Genomic DNA, 16,088 nt, shown 5'->3' with positions numbered 1-16,088 from the left:
ATCGTCGGAGCAAAATTAGAGAAGTTGCTGAATATATCGGCATATCATATGGTTCACGCTATACAATATTTTCGGAAATTTAAGGCATACGTATGTGGCAGCGAAGTTCGCTCAAAAATTGCTGAATTTTGAAATACAACGTCGCATGAGCATCCCTCAGGAATAACGTGAACGATGATCCAGATTTGCCTAAAAAGATCATAAGTGGTGAAAAATCATGGGTATATGGTTGTGACATCGAAACCAAAGTCCAACCGTCCCAATGGAAGTGTCCAGCAGAGCCAAGACCAACAAAAGCACGCCAACTTCGATCAAATGTAAAGATTTCGCTCACTTTTTTCTTCGATTAATATGGCGTAGTGCATCAGGAGGTCGTACGGTTAATAAGGGGCATAACTTGAAGCAATTCGAAAAAACGCCCGCAATTGTGGAAAACAATGCGTGGCCTATGCATTATGGCAATGCACCTGCTCACTCATCTTTGCTTGTGAAAGATTATTTGACCAAAAACTACACCGTTATCACCAGATTTGGCCTCCGGCGACTTCTTCTGTTCCCAAGTTTGAAGAGACCCATGACAGGACGGCATTTCGCGACGATTGAGTAGCTAGAAACCGAATCGCTGAGAGAGCTCAAGGACATACCAAAAAGTGCACATCAGAACTGCTTCGAGGAGTGGAAAGAACGCTGGCACAAGTGTATTAATTCTAAGGGGGTATACTTTGAAAGAGATAAAATAGAAATGGATGATTAAATAAATATTTTTTGAGAAAAATTATAATTATCCTCATTTTTTGAACACACCTCGTATGTATGTTTATGTAGCGATTTACCCTAATCTTCGATAAAATTCACAATAATCACAAGTTTTAAATTATTTTTATATATAATATTTCATATTTAGTTATACGATTTCAAAAAGATTAATTTTGCTAATTACAATTTGATTTACGACAAAAAAATGTGTTGCTCACGCGGTGGTTGAAAGTAGAAGCAGAAGTTAGAAAAACGAGAAGTGATGGGATTACAAATGAAAATGTGGTGTTGCCGTATTAAAGATAAAGTCTGATATTGGTTAAGATTTTTAAAAGTTGTGCGGTTATTGGATTCTGAATGTACTCATAGATACTTGTACCACTTGTATTTACAGGGTCTCCTATTTATCTGAACCCAAGAGTAATCTCATTACACCAACAAAAAATGTGTCTATATTTGCACAAACACTCACTTGAAAATCAATTTCCTTTTTCTTCTTCGTTGCAAACTCTTAATAAAGAATAAAAGTCATCACAGTAATCGTTAAAAGTCTTAGTAGTATATAAATGCATAAAAAATTATATGAAAAATGTCGCATTACACAAAATGTTCCTACACAAAATATGCTGCTGGGAGCAAATAAACCTGCCTGGTTCACTCCAGTCTATCGTCCATCTTCCGGGCTCAAGAACATTTCGTCTCCTTTTAAGACCGATGTACATCACACAACAGCAATAAGACTAATGCAGTCGACTCTCGTCAATTCAAACCTGCGATATTTCGAACCTCTCATTAATTCAAAGTTATCACGAGTCCCCTACAAAATCTCTTTATATTTCAAATTATGTCCATAAATTTTTATGCACTCGGTAATGCGAACGAAAAAATCATTGCTACGATGCTATAATTCGAACTCATATGGTCAAAACATTCGACAATTCAAATTTACAAAGTTCTTTGGTGTGTTAGTAACAACTTTGGATTTTGGGACTCTCGGGAAAATACCTTTACTGGGCGTGGTTGCTTGTTACTCATAAAACATAGGCACATTTTGACGCACACTTCCGCACGAATCGCTTCATTGGTATACAGATTAAAAATTTGTATTAAATATGAGTCCTAAAAAGTATCATATAAATGTTTGACGACTGCTGAAGAAATTAATTGAAATTAATTCAAAAAGTAGAAGGAGGTGAGAAGGAAAGCGATGTGGGAAAAGAATTTAAGATTCCTCTCTGTACTCTCTGAACCATAATAAAGAACAAGGAGAAAGTTACTGCTGCTCCAACTGCACGGAAAAGAACAACTAAAGGTTAACTTTCTCGCCAGGAAGAAAGCCTGGTCATTTGGCTTAGACAGTGTGGAGGACAAAAAGTATCTATTAGCGGAACTTTGTTAAAGGAAAAAGCAAAAGAGTTCGCGTCTACTCTAAACATACAAATCTTTGCGGCAGGTGAAGGGGGGCTTACAAATTTCAAAAAGAGGAATGGAGTCTTGTTTAAAAAAGTTTGTGGAGAAAGTGGAACAGTTAATGATGCTGTTTGCTCAGATTGGCATGGTAAATTGAAGGCACTGATTGAACACTATGATGCCCGAGAAATTTTCAATACTGATGAAACTGGCCTATTTTTCAAATGTTTACCGGACAAGACGCTTACTTTTAAAGGGTAAAAGTGTCATGGAAGAAAATATAGAAAAGAGAGGTTCACAGTTCTAATTGTTTAAAGTTTTAAAGGTTTGAACTCGTTTCCTACTGATTACTGTGCTAACAAAAAAGCTTGGATGACAACAGAACTTTTTAACAATTGGCTTTTAGCTGTTTATGAAAGAGAAAATCTTTATTATTTTTAGACAATTGCACTGTCCACAACAGTCATCCTACATTGTCCAACGTAGAACTCTACTTCTTTCCGCCAAATACAACTTCCAAACCGCAACCATCGGACCAAGGAATCATTCATAATTAAAAGACGTTGTATCGCAAAGAAAGTGGTCAAATCGTTTTAGAATCTCTCGACAAGCAGCTAACTACGAATATCACGGTTCTGACAGCTATTTTACTGATTGAGAGCAGTAACACATTTAACGATTCTCAACTGCTTCAAAAAATCTGGTTTCGTAAAAGAAGATTAAGACAATTCGCAAATACTTGTTGAAGAACCATCAATGGTACCAGTAGTTGACATCAGCGCTGTGAGTTTTTCTGACTATGCTCAAGTGGATGAAGATGTTGCTGTCTTAGGATCACTTCCTAAGCGATGGCGAAATTTTATCTGCCACAGATACGAATGAAAAGGGCAACAATCAAGATGAAGGCGATACATCAGAACCTTTGGCAGAGGTGTCAGTTAAGGTAGCAAGAGCCTCATTCGAAAACAATTACGAAACATTTACAAAACTTTTATCTACAAAACGAAACTGATGAACAGCATATCAGGCACTTTTTCCCCTTAAGGGGACAGATACCTGTAAAATTTCGAAAAAAACTTTTATTTTTTTTCAAAAAATGTTAATGGATATAATCTTTCAAAAATATGTAAAAAAAAATTTAGACCGTAAATTTAAGTATTTCTTATATTATATAATAGCTCGTCAACCGTGACGACTCTATTCTTTGCGTTCGAGCGCTGGGAGAGGTTGAATTTTCATCTATTAAAATTTTAGACGCGTTTTTCTCAAAACTATATTTTTCGAATTGGCGTACACGATAACACGAAAAGTTATTGACCGATCTCCCTGAAATTTTTATATTACTTTCTATGTGGATTTACAAGTTTTTGAAAAAATTGTTGAAAAAATAATTTTTCCGAAGCATAGTAGGAAAATTCGCCCCAAAATTCATTTTTTTTAACTTTTCATTCGGCGACTTTTTTTTCATTTTCACATAGAAATTGTGAAATTAATAAACAAAACAATTTTTTTTTTTTTTTTGTATTCAGGTCACTGACGTCGATGCTACAATGCCCGGCGCTGCGACCTTCCTGGAAGAATTGAGTGTGCATTCGCCATTTTAAATGATTAAAATAAAAAAAAGATTTATATTATTTTATTGTATAAATAAACTGTATGCCCATTTTGAAAAAAAATATATATATTGACTTTCCCATTTTAAATAATTTTAATAAAAATCAATCAAATATGTAAAGCAGTATCAGTTAAATAAAGACACTTGAAATTTGAAGTTTTATTTATTTTCTCTCAAAAGTTTTGAATATAATATTTCAAACACTCGATTATTCGTATTATATAATAATATTTTACAGCACCTCGAATTTCGAATTAACGAGAGTCGACTGTACATTAAAATATATATATAAAATAATATTGCACCTACAACAAAATATAATTTAAGAATGCAATGCTTTTCGTTTCATTATAATTGGAGTATTAAATACGATATGCTGAAAGCCTCTCCCACCAAAGCTCCTTTTGCGTGTTCGGCCAAGCTCCTCCGCCTACTTGTGTCGTTCGTGTTGATGTTGTTCCACAGATGCTCATTAGAAAGCATTATTTCTCGTATTGCTGTGTTTTCTTTTACAGATAAATAATCCATTTACACATTTTACCAATAATTATTAAATATTTCCTGTCACTAAATAATGGGCATCCGAATATTTATGCTGAGATTACAGGTTGCACACATACATATATACATACACACATCGCCTCCAATCTTCAAGGCTTGCACTTAGGCTTGTGTTCTTGTAATTAATGACAATTTTAGGCATCATTTGTTTTTATAAAATTATTTCGAATATTGACTACAGAAATGTGTGCATGGGAAGAGAATTATTTACTTTATTAAATAAAATAATTACATGGAAATCTATGAAATTCTAAGATTAAAATATACACTTTAATATTTTAATATTTTTGGAATTTCACAGTTAGTTTGGCATTTTATTTGATACTCATTAAGCAAAACTTGATTAAATAAATTCATTTTCTTGTTATATCATAGAAATTCTGCTTAGTGAAGATGCTGTTCAAAATGCAGCCTCCAGCCGAAGTATGTATTCATGGTGAATGATTACCAATGACTTGAACCCGGGATATGACAATGGTAATCGTAATGGTTGTACGGGTTAGGCTAAGGCCTTTATGCACTGCGACCAGATTGATCTATTGTGCGCCCCTAATTTTAACTTAATTTTAATTATTTCTTATACCGAGGAATCGAACCAGCTCCTTAGGAGGGAGAAATTGTAGGTCTTTCTCCTCTAGTAGGTACGAACCCAGGATTCTGTGACCCCTGTGGCTTAATGCCTCACAGTTGGTGATTAAGTGTTCCATAGACTCCTTTTCATCACAGCAGAACCTGCATGATCTTGTATTAAATAACCCTATTGTTTTAAAGGGTTACAGGCAAAGTGATCTGTAAGTGCTCCACAGAGTAGTCTGAGGCCCTTTTTATCTAGGGTTAGAGCAGATTTTGCTCTGTTAGCATTGAAGTTCAAAAACTTTTTGGAGTGATTAAGGCCGCTTGTGCCGTTCAAGTGTTTCCTGATTTCTGTTTGGATCCATTTATTGGTTTCCTGTTTGATATTATTTTTGTTAATGCTAAAAAATGGTCCAATAAACAGCTCTTCTGCCCTTTTTTGGCATAAAAATGTCTTCTGCCTTCTCGTTTCCTTCGTATCCCTCATGTCCAGGTACCCAAATCAGCGAGACCTGATTCTGAGTGGCCAGTTTGTTGAGTGCATTGTTACACTCTATTAGGACTTTTGACTTGAATGTGAAGCTATTCAAGGTTTAGAGAGCCGTTCGACTGTCCAAATATATTTTAATTTTTACTTTCTCGGACTCTCTTTTAAATATGATTTCCACTGTTTCCATTATAGTGAAGAGCTCCGCATGGAAAATCGTGGTATCTGTACTTAGTGTTAGGGTTTTAAGTGCTCTAGTCCCCACTACTCCTGCTCCTACTACTTGGAGCGTTTTGAAACCATCCCGGGACATAGTGCGGTAATCAGCTAACCAAAAAAAAAAATAAGTCAATTAATTTTGCAACTGGTGTAATAAAATTTGTTTGTTCGAATCCATTCCAGCCATCCATTTTGCTTGGTCTGAGGGTGTGAAGAGTCATCAAAAACAGCAAATTATAAAATATGTATTTCTAAAAAAGTCTGATAAAATCGCAGCGCTACAAAGGAATTACTTTTGTGAAGTAGCAAAATACTATAAAAGAGCAGAAAAGATATACCGACTTTTGTCCTGCTTTGAAAGACCTCTCGTAAGACAAATTTAGTGCTGGATCTACGACTAAGCCTAAAGTTGATACTAATTCAATAATTTTAATAAATATCTTGAAAGGAATATTGGCTAACCAAACTGGTTCACAAATCGCTTCTGATTGATTCTACCCGCATTTATTGTACATTTTCAACTGTTGACGAAGAGCAACTGTTAGGCGTACGTAAAAAATATTTCAGTCTGCATACTACAGTGTGAAGACCTTTTTAACCGTTTGCTACGTCCTACTCGTTTAAAACTGGCTTCTAGCAGTAGTTGCTGTCACAACCGGTTACGGGTAGTCAGAGGTCCGAAAAAATTATGGTTTTCAATCTTTTTTTTTTTTGCCCGTCAATTGCTTTATTTTACAATTTACAATTGTTACATAGCATAAATACATCATATTTCGACTTGACTTCAGCAAAATTTCAAAAAAAAAATTAATGGTTTAAAAGTTGTCGCTGTTTGTGTGGAGCCCGTTTCTCCAGAAGTCCCTTGCGGTGATCATCACAAGTCCTTGGAGATTCATCTAAAATCATCCGGACAAGAGAGATTATTTTTATTAATAAATACTATTGTGCCTGAACGCAGCTTTTTTTTAGATTAACAATATGGCGGTGTCACAAAATATTTCGCAGATTTTCGAGAAAAAAACCGACAATTAATTGTTTAAAAAACTCGAAATTTTTGAAAAAAAAAAAAATCCTTCGATCGGGCACGAGTTTTTTATGTATGTCAAAAGCAGTTGAAATTTTATTGAAATCTACCAAGCGGTTTTTAAGTTACAGTAATCACCAGTTGAAAAAAACATAGTTTTGAAAATAATGCGCTTAAACTTTTGTTATTTGCTCTCGAAGGCTCCGGAGCGCCCGAGCGCCCCTTGTTAATTGTTGAGTAACTCGAAAAGTATTTGACCGATTGACTTCAAATTTTCACACAATACTTTTAAGATATTATACTTTAAGAAAACGCAAAAAAATCGAGTTTCTTGAAAATTCTGAATACACCTTACCCCTTAAGGCAAAGAAATAAAGCAGCTATTTCGGCAATTAAACTTTTATCCTTCTTCTTGACTGTACTGCTACACTTTCTATTAGATATCAATGCAATTGGTGATCAGTCTGCTGGGGTAAAAGAGCACAAAATAACTGGCGGAGTTCCACAAGGCTCAGTCCTGGGACCCTTACTTTGGAACGTCATGTACGATGGAGTCTTGCGCCTCAGTCTGCCTCTAGGGTCGCAAATCATTGGATTTGCTGACGACATAGCTGTTGTGGTCGTGGCCAAAACACTCCGTCGAGCCGAAGAAACATGCAACCAGGCTGTCGGCATGGTAAAGAGATGGTTATGCAACAGTGGTCTAGCTCTTGCGGACCATAAAACTGAAGTAGTATTAATTAGCAGCAGGAAGATTGTGGAGTCAGCTAATATAATGGTGGGCGACCATGGTATAGAATCGAAGCCATTCATTAAGTACCTGGGCGTAATAATTGACCGTAGGCTCAATTTCAAAGAGCACTTGGTGTACGCGAGTAGCAGGGCAGCAGAAGCAGTAACTGCACTAACACGACTAATGATGAATATTAGAGGCCCTAGGCAAAACAGCAGGAGACTTCTTAATACTGTGGTCTCATCGATTTTGCTGTACGCAGCTCCAGCATGGGCGGAAGCCACAAACTACAGCTCGTATGTGAAGTGTATGAAATCGGTGTACCGATTGAGTGCCCTCAGAGTGTGCTGCGCGTTTCGCACGGTATCGGAAGACGCCATTATGGTTATAGCAGGTCTACTCCCAATCAACCTAATGGCAACAGAGTATGCTGAAATCTACAAAAAAAAGCTACTTCAGAACGGGCCACAATACGCAAGATAGCAAGAGAGCGTAGCCAGCTTTCATGGCAGGAAAAATGGAGCTCGTCTCCCAACGGATGTTAGATTACTACCTGACCCAAATACTGACAGGACATGGGTGCTTCAAATCCTACTTATACAGGTTTAAGCACGAAGACGACCTGTACTGTTCTCATTGTGCACCAACTGCAGAAGACGCAGAACATGTTTTGTTTGTCTGTCCGCGATTTGCGTTAGAAAGGGAGGAACTAAGCACTAGGGTGGGGAAGCCAATTACGGCTGATAACCTAGTCGATATTATGATAGAGTCCGAAGAATATTGGTCCGCTGTATGTAATATGGCAAAAATAATAATCTACAAACTGCGTCGCGCTGAACAACAGCGCAGATCTTCATGAAGAGGCAATAGGCCGCTCCCCCTTCCGTGAAGTACTACTTAACTGTTGTCCCGCGGGAGGGAAACGGAGCTGGGGTGGGTTTTTAGTGGGTGAGTCGAAAGGCAAGTCTCACACTTTTCGGTTTTCAATGCTTTGGACCTCCACAAAAAAAAAAAACAAAAAAAAAAAACACATATACATACATATATATGCTCACTCAAGTAAGAGAGAGCCAGATGTCGAACGTTGCCGATCGTGCCTCTTTGTCGCAAGCAAGGTAACGCCGCATGAGCAAGATAACGGCGCATTTTTTGGTGCGTGCCGCCGGCTACATCGAATTATAAGTCGTTATTACGTCAAAAATACTTAAATACCCATTTAGGGAAAGAACGGACCAAATTTGTATTGAATTGCTTAAATAACTGTGTAAGCGTGACAAATTTTCTTGACTGTGTGCGTGTTTTTAAATAAATACATTTTATGTACAACAGAATGTATTGAAAAAACCGAGTTCCAAAAATCCATCCTTGTATTTACTCGTAAAACTTATTTTGAGAGAATTTCTTTAAAAAAGGCCGGAAAACACCTTTTTGCTACATTTGAGGTTATGTAAAAAGATAAGATACGGCTTTTTCAAAAACGGCGTTATGGTTTATTCAGCATTAATTGCTATTTTTTGATTTGCCTATTTCTGCTATGGTTTTAATTTGTATTCCGTAAATTCAAGGGATTTTTAAGTTTTGGCTTTCCAATATTCTTGCATAACCTCAAAAGGGGCAAAAAACGAAATTCGCACGTTAAAAACATTACATTTTATAAGAATCAAAAAATTTTCGTGAGCACTGAAACATTTGCAGCATACCTAAACTTTAAATGCAAGAATTACCTTAGCCTTTTTTTTAATTATACAAACTTTTTTTTTAATTTAACATTTTTTAACTTAAAATGCAGACTTTCAGACTTTTTTTAATTACACCCTTTTTTTAACTATAACATTTTTTAACGTACAAATTTGGCAGCTTTAAATTAAAAAAAGAAACAAATACCAAATTCACAAATTTTTGCATTTCGATTATAAAAACGCACTAAACCTATTGCGAAGCGCAAAGGGTTAGCAACACTGCTCAACTATTGGATTGGCAACTAAGTAATTCCTGATTTTTTTTTAGAAAAAAAAGACAATTTTTTAATGGAACTAAATGACTTTATTCTGTAATATCACCGAAGGCCCAAGCAGCTAGTGTGCTCTTTTTTTTTTGTTTTTTTAAGTTAGTGTAATATTTTATATTATTCTAATAAATAATAATAATTATATTCTGTAATGTATTACCCATTTTGATCAGTGACCTTTTGCCATCTTTCAGGCAGCTTCATAATTCCAGGTCATAAAACTTCTGGTTTTTATAAGCAAAAAACTGAATCATGTACGATTTGACATCATCATCATTATTTAAATGTTTACCATTCAAGGAGTTTTGTAAAGATCGAAACAAAAAGTAATCAGATAGTGCAAGATCAAGACTATATGGTGGATAGGGCAAAACATCCCAACCAAGCTTCAATAATTTTTGCCGAGTGGCCAAAGATAAGTGGTACCTTGCATTGTCATGATGAACTACAATACTTTTTCGATTTATCGATTCGGGCCGCTTTTCTGCAAGTGCATTGATTAATTTCGTTAGTTGTTCAATGTAGGCATCAGAATTGATCGTTCGATTGGGTGGTAAGTGTTCAAAGTAGACAATTCCTTTGTAATCCCACCAAACTGATGAATATCAGCTTTTGATGTTGTTCGAGTTGGTTCACCTGGCCTGCTTCACCATCTTTTCGGCTTGATATTATTGTAAACAACACATTTTTATCGTCAGTTATCAGTCGTTTTAAAAATGGATCATTTTCATAACGTTTCTTTAGCAAATCGCAGCTATTAATGCGTTGCATTAAATGCGTTTCTTTCAGTTTGTGAAGAGTCCACCCATCGAGATTTTGAACACAGCCAAGTTGTTTTAAATGATTTTCAATGCATGTATGTGATACATGAAGCTTCTCTGCAATCGCAGGTGTTGTACTGTGACGATCCGAATCGATTATTGCTTTGATTAGAGCGTCATCAACTTCAACTGGACGACCAGAGCGTTTTTCAGCTTTGAGTGAAAAATCACCAGAACGAAATTTGGCAAACCCATTTTGACACTGTCATTCTTTTAAGGCTTCGTCATCATAAACAGCACATAACTTTGTATGAGCTTCCGATTCAGTTCTCCCTTTGCGGAAATAAATAAGCAAAATATGATCCAAATGTTCCCTTTGGTTTTCCATTTTTCAACGAACGGCAAACGAAAGCTACGCAACCGATCAAACAACTTGTTTTACTGATTGACAGCTGAATTGCCAGCTGTCAAATAATCAAATGTATTTTACATTTGTGCTACGTCTGCAAACCTAAAAATTCAACTGAAACCAGCTATGAGTGAAATCCGCAATTACTTAGTTGCCAACCCAATATTCAATATTAATGTGACGTCACACACTCTCTGATGGGCGGAATTTTGTTTCTATTATTCTTGCAGAGCGCCCCCCCCCCCCCCCCATGTTTTTAAACTTCTTAAGGGGTTACATCTAGTTAGAATTTTCAAAAAAAAATTTTTATTTCATTTTGGTAATGTACATATATTTAAGTAAACACTATGAAAATTTCAAGTCATCCCGAAGATTATTTTTGAAGTTATACGCATAAATGTAACGACGCGTCAGAGCACTTTAAATTAGCTTTTAAAACTTTAACCTTGTTTTTCTCAAAACTGTGTTTTGAAAGTCGGTGACCACGATTTCTCGGAAACGGCTAAACCGGTTAGTCTGAAATTTTTACACCGGCTTCTGAACTATATTTTCTAGTACTTAATCGAAGTTTTTTTAAAACCGATAAATATTTTTTTGTTTATACAAAATTTTAGGCCAAAACTATTCCAAAAAATAGATTTTTTTTTTTGAGAAGCCGCCATTTTGTCAATAAATTTTTTTTTGCTTATTCCTTCTATTAATTACAAGAATATACAATACTTTAATCAAATCCGTTAGGTTTTTTTATTTCAGATAATCCACTTCGGAGATATAGTGGTCACCGTAAAACGTCTTTTTTTGGAGGGGTTCCTGGAAATCTGCTGTAGCAGCTATAAAAACTGTTATTCTTGCAAATAAAATTTTTTTAAATATTATTCAAAGTTACCATAATATGTGTACAAAGGCTTAAAACAATTAATTCAGAAGTTTTCTCAGGAAAATCTTTTTAAAAACCTCATTTTTCAGGGCTTCTAACTAGATGTAACCCCTTAAGGGATATAACCCAATCGAACCATTTTCTGAAAATCAACTGCTTTAGTTGACTTCAAAAATGCTTTGAATCATCATACAAATGAGGCTAATTTCTCATTTCTCAAAAAAGTGTGTTGTTTGAATGATACGCACTACTCCTCTATCGCTTTTTCTTCCTTCTATAACAAAATTCAAAAGTACGCAACAGTGCACTGTGCACTGCAGTGGTGCTATTCTTATATTTCTGCCCTTCAATAACAAACGAATAAACAAAAGTTTAACGTCGTACTATTTCATGGCTCCACTTTCCAATTCTTACCACGTCTGTCGGTTCACATTCGAAACTTGTTATTTCATACATTAGTACATAATCGATATGAAATGATATTAAGGACACAAATACATTTTCCATCGCACCGCAATTAGATTTGTGTCACGTCACTTCCAAAACAAAATTTTATTACGAACCCCATTCCCACTACTACTTCACATCCAATGTGTCTGGTTTTGTGCGATGTTGACAAATTTAATATACACTGCGTGACAGCTCTTGAACTTTGACAACCAACAGTGACAGTCATCAGCGAAAAAAACGATGCTATCTCAAACAAAAGGAGAGGAAAATGCAAGCATCAGCTACATTTGAACTTATTTGCCATGCAAAGCGAAATGGAAATAGAAACAGAAAAACACATCTATGCATTTAAAACAAAGCTGAAATTATCTTATTTTGTGTATTACACAGAAACTCAGTCCTATTGTGCAAATGTATGTTTATATAATTTATTATTTTGTAATCCAGTTCAATGCTGTTTCTAAATGTAAGAATTTTCCACTCTACAATTTGATTATGAATTTAGGAAGTATTTCATATTGTCAGATACTGCATCTGATAAATATTTTTTAAGAAATTTGCCTTACACAGCCGAGCTCTGCTGTGCAGTGGTGTATCCTTTTCTGTTTAATGGTAGGTACATACAGACGTATCGCATTAACTAATCTCATGCCACAAATAACATACCTGCAGGAAAAACCTGAGCTAGTGAAGTAAATTTATATATACTAATGTCAAATGACAAGCGCAATAGCTTACACAATAAAAAGGTGTGGGCAGTGCTGTAAAAATCATCCTTCAATCTCTGTATATATATATACATTTTTTTGTTTGTTTTATATTACTTTTGGCAGACCTGCTGAGAGTTGGCTTTCATCCCAGAAAAAAGGTGCAAAATATTATTTACTTCATCATGTGTTAGCAGACCTTTAATTTTTGAAAAAAAAAACATTAAATTCCTCTTCACAAAAAGTTATTTACGTTCATGCGTGCGCACTTTTTGTTATTGTCTGTGTTAACATGGACTTCAAAGCGTTTTCATAGCCTTTTAAGATAACTAACAACACTCTTTATTATTTGATGATATCGAATGGCTTTCAGGAACGAGCTTGCATTGCATTTCTATTCGTATTTTTTTTATTGAGTCTAAGGGCTGGAAATCTTACATAGTAGTTATAAATTTGCTTATTTACTAAATGTATATAAAAGAATAAGAAAATATTTGGCACGTACACATCGATTAGGTGTTTGGCCGAGCTACTCCTCCTATTTGTGGCATGCGTCTTGATGTTGTTGGAGTGGTATATGGAGGGACTTACAGTTTTAAGCCGACTCCGAACGGAAGATATTTTTTGTGAGAATATTTTTTATGGAAAAAATATATTCAAAGGTTTGCCGTAATTATTATTTTATATGCTACTTTACCTTTGATATCATCAATGGGGTAATTGACTGTTCTCATCTTTGAGAATGCATTTGTTTTCATGTTTCACAAAAAAACTGCGTAGTAGTGATTTATTCTTTCTGGAACGGGTTAGAACGATTTATGCCTCTTATGCTCCGATACATATGTAGAACATTGAACGACTTTAAAAAAATTTTAAATCGTTTGGCTTTTGATTTTTCAATTTAAAAAAATCTTTCAAATTGTCACTGCAGGAATTATATGAATAAGTATTAACAGTTGTCGTTAAGTTTCACTTATTTCTAGATTTATTAATGCATAATACCTAAACAGCCTGAATATACAGATTTAAAATTCCTTTATGAACAAAATTTAAATTATACTAAATCGACGTATCCTTTACGCTAAACCCGTTGTGCAATTTGTTAATTTTGTGTTTTACAAAATACGTTCCGCGTTTGAAAAGTGATTTGAAGCAGTGTTCCCATGTACACACCCTAACTCTTCTTCTTCTTAACATCGCAATCCTTGGTAAATCATTGCCTCATTCACAAACTTGCGTCATCTGTCTCTATCTAAGGTTAACTCCTTGCAGCGCCACACGTTCAGCTTTTCAAGTTCAACTTCCACGTTTTAGAACCGCCTCCAACAGGGCGTAATTCAACTGCCTTTCCAATTGTTCCCTCCTTGGGCATTCTAAACACCTAAGCCAACATCCTAAACACTCTTCTGAGTTTTTATAAATGTTATCACTTATAATATTTTTTGCTCACGATTGTGTCTCATTCGATAGGTACCGTCTCGCAGTCCTCCAGGTCCATATATTTCAGATCACTGTTTTGTATATTCTTAACTTTTGATCGCGAGATAATAGTTTAGACTTAAACAGCTGCAAATTAAAAAAGTAAGACTCATTTGCTGCTAAAACTCTATCATTTACTGATAACGATTGGCAATTGATTTAGCCTTCTTGACTGATATTTTGATATCCAGATAGGTAAATTCTTGTACACTCTCGAATGCATAGTCGCCAATCGGCAGGTCAGCATGCCTTAAACCGGATTTGGATCGAACCATAAACTTCCTTTTCCCTATGGTAATTCTTAGCACAGTATTTCGTTTTTTTTTTTTTTAGTTTTATTAAACGCACTCTTTAATTCACTTTCACTGCCTTTCGCCATAAATACCTTCGCCGAGGTGTTTGTTTACAAAGAAATACCGGAAGATTATTGATTTGTTTGTGACAAAGCTGAGCTTATTGTTGGGTGAAGCTGAAGCAGTTTAGGGAAAAGTGGTGTTAATGTATCCAAAGACACAATTTGAGGATGCTTGCATGCAGAAGACTTCAAATTCACGGATCACATTCAAAGAAAAACCGTAGCTGTCATTATCACATATCAAAAACCACTCGATTGGGCTAAAGCAAATTCAGAACGGAATTGGGCAAACGTAATATTCATGGAAAAATCTTCAATTTGGGTGAATAGCTGCCTACGTCGCTCTTGGTTTACTGCTAATAATCGATAACTTCAGCGAGCTGTTAAGCATCCAGTCAAGCTTCATATTTGGGGTTGCTTCTGCGAAAATTTGTATTTGGTCCTTTATTTGTGTCTACCGGAAATTTAAATGCAGTTCTGATGAATAAAAGGCCATTAGCTGCGCAAATGCTTGGAAGAACTAGTCAACCTTGAATTTTACAAGAAGACAACAATCCCAAACATCGAATGGTAGTGACTACACATTTTATTGAATGTATTGCGTATTATAAATATTAAAAGCCAATACTATGCAGTTTGTTAGTTTTTAAGTTTGCTAGTTTCCTCTGAGAACCTATGGATTACTCCTGGAAAGATGGGCCTCGCGTTAACTCAGCGAGTGCAGTTTGTTAGTTTCTAAGTTTGCTAGTGTCCTCTGAGAACCTATGGACTACTCCTAGAAATATGGGCCTCGCGTTAACTCAGCGAGTGCTAGGCTAATGCGCAATCGTGCAAAGTCGCAAGATCCGCGAGTTAACAAAGCCGCAGCTCTCAAATTCGATGAGTATCTTTATCGGGCAAGATCCATTAGTTGTTCATGCGGTGAGACTTGGAATTGCTTCAAGCCCTTTCTACAGAAGCTGTTTAGAGAATGAGCTGGAATCATTTTAGCACTTCTTCTCAGCTGACCTGCTCTCATCTGGCAAAGATTTAGACATCTGTGCTCTCCCTTTTTTGCTACATCTGCGAATATTATCACACACCTGGCGAATACCATCAGCAGCTTAAAGCAGTTAAAGCAACTGTAATCAGTCGCCGTTTGGTCGTCATCCTGAAACCCAAAGCCCCTGCCTCCTTTTTCCACTTGTTAGGTTCTTTTTCCTCTGTTTACCTCGCGGCATTGTATTTTGCCATGGTATCAAATGAACGAATTTTTATTTTTTTTTTTTGACCAAATGGACCCCTTGCTTCGAAGCCATTTATCCTATTTTAGCTTCTAAATTTTTCTAAGAATGTAATATTATATATATATATATTTATATATTTTATATTATTTTAAGAATGTAATATTTTGTTATTTTTATTAACTCTAAAGGCAGCATTTCATTCCTATTGCATTACAAAAATTCCATTGCTAGAAAAATTCCACAAAATGAACTCGATTAAAATATAATTTGCAACCAGGAGCACGCAACATAAAGCATAAATGTAATCAAATTTTTTATTCCATTTCCCTACCAAATAAGTGTGCACGAAAAATTGTTTAATGAGATTTCATATTGTGGATATGTCACGTAAACGCCTCACCACACTATTTTTCGTTAATACTACTTTTAATTCAGTTC

Source organism: Anastrepha obliqua, chromosome 1 (genome assembly GCF_027943255.1).
Source record: "Anastrepha obliqua isolate idAnaObli1 chromosome 1, idAnaObli1_1.0, whole genome shotgun sequence".
Lineage (NCBI taxonomy): Eukaryota > Metazoa > Arthropoda > Insecta > Diptera > Tephritidae > Anastrepha > Anastrepha obliqua.
Note: the sequence above shows the minus strand (reverse complement) of the source record.